General features: G+C 36.0%; 1 long non-coding RNA gene across 1 annotated transcript in view; it reads left to right on the top strand.

The window, feature by feature from the left end:
* The window catches only part of LOC121010585 (uncharacterized), a 266,333-nt gene extending 261,246 nt beyond the window's left edge, over positions 1-5,087 (top strand). The window contains exon 3 of the long non-coding RNA XR_005781269.1: positions 4,949-5,087. This is a non-coding gene — a long non-coding RNA (uncharacterized LOC121010585). The remainder of the gene's footprint in view (positions 1-4,948) is intronic.
* The last annotated feature ends 913 nt before the right edge of the window (positions 5,088-6,000 follow it).

A 6,000-nucleotide genomic window follows, 5' to 3' on the forward strand; every position in this document is an offset into this window, starting at 1 on the left:
ATTATATACTGTAAGTCCTTGAAGATAAAGACTATTTTGTTGTGTTTATCACTGTATACTCTTGCTCAAGGCCTGATAGATTTTTTATAATAAGTGTATAATTGTTTATGATAAATAATTGGTATAATAAACAAAAAAAATGAAGACAGATATCATACAATTCATTCATTGACAGAAAGCACATGGCAAAGGTTGGGATAATATTTTGGCCATTGTATTTCAAGTAGAAGTAAACCAGTAGATGTTTTCTCTGAGGTTTTGCTAACCCTTGTCTTAATTTAAAGTGGTATTACCAATACTGAATTAGGATCTAATGTTAAGCAATAGCTCTTATAAATAAATGACTTATTTTTATCTGTCATTCCAGCACCATTTGTTGAAGAGGTTTCCTTTCTCTACTGAATTGCCTTTGTATACATGTGTAGGGCTATTTGTGGACTTTCTCTTCTGTTCCATGATCCTTTGCTCTGTCTCTGTACTGCTACCACATGCTCTTGATTACTGTGGCTTTTTCATAATTTTTAAAATACAGTTGTATAACTCTTGCAAGCTCATTCTTATATTTCAAGAGTGTTTTTTTAATTATTCAAGATCCTTTGTTATTTTCATTCAAAGTTTAGAACAAATTTTTAAATTTCTAAAAAAGAGAACTGTTGGAATTAAAAAAAAATTAATGCTTATTTATTTTTGAGAAAGAGACAGAAAGCATGTGAGTGGGGAGGGACAGAGAGAGAGGGAGGCATAGAATCCGAAGCAGGCTCCAGGCTCCAAGCTGTCAGCACAGAGCCTGACACAGGGCTCAAACTTATGAAGTGTGAGATCATGACCTGAGGCAAGGTCACCCAGGCTCCCCTGGAACTTTTATTATGATTACATTAAATCTATAAATCAATTTTAGAAGAATGTAGGTCTTATCATGTTTGTTGTCTTCCAACCCATGATGATATATCTTTCTACATATTAGGTTTTATTTAATTCACTTAGCAATGTTTTACATATTTCAATAAGGGGATCTTGCATATCTTTTGTTAAATTACTCCATAAGCATTTTATTTTTGATGCTATTATCAATGTGTTCTATATTTTACTTTGATTGTTTCTTGCTTATATATGGAAATACAGTTAATTTTGGACTTTTGACCCTGTATTCAGCAACATGTTAGTTCTAGTAGATTTTGATGATTTCTTGGCGTTTTCACTATAAGTAATCATGGATTGTGAACAAAGGCAATTTCTTCCTTTCAATCATTATTTCTTTTATTTCTTTTTCTTGCTTCATTATACTGGCTAGTAACTATGTTCATAACTACAAATTTTTCATAGATGTATGTTATCAGGTTGAGGAAGTTCTCCGTATTGGTAATATGTTGAGAGTCTCTTTTATTTATTATAAAAGGGAGTTGATTATACAGATATTTTTCTACATTATTCTGTTAATGTGGTGAATAAATAATTAATTTTGTAGTATTAAACCTATCTTTCATTCCTGGAGTAACATTTGGTTGTGATCTATTATACTTTTTATATATTACTGGGTTCAATTCACTAATATTTTGTTAAGGATTTTTTGCATCATTGTTTATGATAGTTTTAGGTCTGTGGTTTTCTTTCTTAAAATATCTTTGCATAAAATTTTGCATAATATTGATATTATTATTGATACTTTTTCCTTAAAACTTAATGTAATTCATCATTGAAACCACCTAGTCATGAAAAATAAATGGTATATTTTAAAGGACAGAGGAAGATAGTGGGGGAATTTGTTTTTTCAATGTTTATTTATTTTTGAGAGACAGAGTGTGAGCAGGGGAGGGGCAGAGAGAGGGAGACACAGAATCTGAAGCAGCCTCCAGGCTCTGAGCTGTCAGCTTGGAGTCTGACACAGGGCTCCAATTTACAAACCGCGATATCATGACCTGAGCAGAAGTCACGTGCTCAACTGACTGAGCCACCCAGGCACCCCATATAGTAAGGGGATTTTTACAAAGAAGTGTTTTTCCAGTTTTTATTTTTTAGTTTTTCCCCTAATTTTCATGTTAGTGTTTCATAAAAGGAGTTGAGAAGTGAACTAAGCGATTAAAAATATCACTCTACAAACCTACCATCAGAGCACTTTATTGTCTCTGGTAAGTGTACCTGGCAGGACACAGTGGAAGAACAGTATCTATAACAGGGATCCCTCAGGTGTAGTATTAATAGAAGAAGTCACTTGTTCTTGCTCATTCCTATCATGGGCAAGTTGTCAATGTTGTAGAGAGTTTACTGGGTAGGGAGAATGGAGTAGTATAGTCTCTTTAAATTAAAGGAGAGTTTATTCACCTATTAATGATGATGAAGATGCCACTGTAATCGTCCTTGCAATCAAAACTCTCTCCTCTCTGATGGTAACCTTTAAAAAGGGATAGCTAAAAAATCAAATACCTCTATCTTTCATACCTTCTTCCCTATTTTCAGCCCAACTTTCTCATCATTAGAAAAGTATAGATTAACTAATAATCGCTAATGACTATAATTATCACTCATCTTTGTCTACTTTTCTGTCGAGCTAGTTTAATACTGCAGAAGTTTAATACTACCAATACCAGCCTATGTAGTATGTTGTTAATTTTTTATTTTTACTACATGTTAGCATGTTTAACACACACAGAATTTGAAACACACCAATTGCTGTAATAGTGTAAAATATAAAAATTATAACAATGATAGTAACAACCAAGGAGGGAAATAGAGGAAAAAATACAGCCCTCAGGACCCATCACGTACACCAATGCAGCAGCTGGTCCTTGTCATTTTATCTTACCACCGTCCATTTCCCTTTCTTTAGCTTTTCAGCCAGCACTTTTGGACACATTGTCAAATAGAGTGGCTTACAGTTTTCTTCTTGAGGTACATAAGCCATTTAGACTTCTGCTTGGTCACAGTTGTTATGACATCCTAAAATATTTACATTCAAACCTATTTCCTTTGATATTCCACAGGTATTGATCCGGACAACGTGACCTTATTTTCTGTCTGCTCCCGTGACATTAATGGTCCAGCATGGTCAAATGATAGTTTTAGTTTCCAGTTATTAGCATTCTTCATTTCTTAGCTGAAAACCAAGGAATCTAATTTGGTTCTTTTCAGTGGAAAGGTACATATTAAGGGCGGAAGCAACAATTCTTGTTTGACTTTTAAGGAATGAGCCTCTCCAGAGATGCTTTTGATTCTGCTCTGGGCAGACTGCTCTCATTTCGATGAGCCATAGCAAAGCTGGTGCTTCCATGAATGCTCTGATTCTGCCACAGTTCAACCAGCGTAATATATATCCTATTTTCACCAAACCAGATTCTGACTTGAAGTCTCACATGTGTGTAGATTTGATTGATGAATCAGCAATCACATACTGAGCCTTAGCTGCAAAGGAACCTGAACAAAAAGGAATTTTTATTATTCTGTCTCTTGCACATGAGAAGTGGTTTGGAAGGGGGACTGAGTGACTCATTCACAATATTCAATACACTTGGTAAAAACTATACCTTCTTTGTATAAGTAAAACTTTACTACAGCCCAGAGTGGAAAACATATACAACATCCTACAAGACAGCTCCCAAATTCGTAAATTTCCATCTTCTAGGTGAAGCCACTGGTGAGACTTTGTTTCTTGCTGTTCCAATACTTCCAAATATCGAATGCTTGAAAATACCAGTGAATCTCAAACACACGTGCCTCTTAACTTATTTATTTCCTCATTAAATGTATTTTTTTGCCCATGCATATTTTTATGCCCATGTCCATATATTGTGTGGAATATCATCATGGTATATAGGGAATTTGGTAAGTGCACTAAAGATGATACTGTCAGAAGTAAATTCAGAATAAGTGTCTTATTGTTATTTGGAGTAAGAAGAAAATTACTGCTCACTTCATGGTGGAAGGGATCTAATAGAATCTGTCTGCCACCAAGGCTTGCAGCGTATCTTGATGCATGTTACTATAAAGGGATCTCAAGGCTCGTTGAATTTCTAAAAGCATGTACCTTCAACTGCCAAACGGAGTTCCAGCAGTAATGATGGGATCATTAGTGATGGTAGACTTGACCTTGTAGAAGGCAGCCTATGTCATTGTGCCCGTGCATAATCTACTTCCCTATCCTATGGTGGCTTTTTCAAGATCATTGAGCAAGCTGAGGTCTGGGTGGCAAAGAAGGATAACTGATATTCACAAAAGGGTCACCTTACTCCTTTCATTTGTTAAGGCTTTTTTCTTGAGGGGTTCTTTTAGTATGCATCTAGAGAAGATTCAAGAACTATCTCGATAGGCTGAGGCACATACTCCTTCTCCAATAATATTGCCATTAACCCCCCATCTATCACCTGAAACCCTGATTCTTAGACTACACTGTCAGCCACTGGCTGGGCCATATTTTCTTCTAGATGAAGTAGACAGACAATAAACGTGCACTACTCAGGCTTCTTGCATTGCACTTCTAGGACACAATGAAAGAAACTGTCATACCGTAAAGTTCTGTTTCTAAATAGAGTAGACCTATTTTTAGCAGTCCTCAGAATTTTGAATTTTATTCCATGACATTAGTCCAGAATTTTAAATCTCATTTTGAGTCTTTTATTTTATGTTATCTAATGCTATCAGAAAAAAAATAGTTTCCCTAGACCTGTAATATTTGCTGTAAATTTTCTGTAGTGTCATTTGTCCAATTCTTCAGCGTTTCTACCTCAGTGAGACTATGGTCAGTGGATCGCAGGAGATAATCCATTTCACTAGTTTTGACCCTGTATTCCATAAGCTATTTGCCCTCCTAAAATAAGGAAAAGACTCAATGCATTTCCAAAATTTCTTGGCATGACATACAATTCTAAATATTCCACATGTCCCTGAATATCTTTTGCCTGCAATTCACTCTCTGGTGTCAATATCTGTATAATTTAAGTATCCCTTTTATTGACAGGCCACAGAAACCAACTCTGAACAAGTAGCTGGGGTAGAGAATAGGAATCAAAGAAATAACTGAGGAGACGAGGCCAACAGAAAGATTGAATGAGGAAATCTGGGAGGAGCCTAACAAGAAGAACACGTGGATTTTCTTTTCAGGTATGCCTATCAAAGTAATTCTACTCCAACAGACGTTTTTCTGCTACTTTGCCAGTTTTCAAGTTCTTTGGGTAATATCTCTGATTGGCTCTGTTTAGAACAGTTTTTAAGGGAGGAGCGTTGAAGGATGGAAAGGATGGAAACTGGGTCTTATGACAGTTAAGAGTCAGCAGGTCTCCTGTGTAGGGGGTCCTTCACAGAGAATAAGGAATCAGAGAAGTGAGGACCCTGTCAGAGTGTAGTGCCCTCTTTTCTTAGGCCATCATGGTAGGATAGAAAGGCACTAATGGGCACAAGTCATCTTCAACATTTAAAAAATTATTAATTTATTTTGCGAGAGATAGAGGGAGATTAGGGGAGGGACAGAAAGAAGGAGACAGAATCCCAAGCAGGCTCCATGATGTCAGGGCAGAGCCTGATGCGGGGCTCAAACCCACAAACCATGAGTTCGTGACCTGAGCTAAAGTCCGATGCTCAACCCACTGAGCCACCCAGGCGCCCCCATCTTCAACATTTTTAAGACTCAGTCTTGACTAAATATTATGCATTTCCTCTCTACTTTTTCTTAAAATTAATGATTATATAAAATTGTCATTTTTGCCTAGTAAATTCACTGACACACTAGTCTCTCCTAAAGAGTTTACCTGTGGTGTTCTGTATGAGCATGTTTGTTCAATAAGTCATTATCAAAACTTTTTCCTTTGAAAGGTTAGACTACTTATTTCAGCTAATTTAGAAGCTGTAAAATGTTTCAACACATGTAAAATCGGTGAGGTGTATATTTTTATAGATGAGAATCCTTTTTCACTTGCCTACAGCTTTTATTTGCATTTTGCAAATTTATCATAAATGTGCTGACAACAGAAAATAGCACTCAAGGTTCTGAGATAACTTGTTAAGTCATGTGGT

Source organism: Herpailurus yagouaroundi, unplaced genomic scaffold (genome assembly GCF_014898765.1).
Source record: "Herpailurus yagouaroundi ecotype Mexico unplaced genomic scaffold, PumYag 192, whole genome shotgun sequence".
Lineage (NCBI taxonomy): Eukaryota > Metazoa > Chordata > Mammalia > Carnivora > Felidae > Herpailurus > Herpailurus yagouaroundi.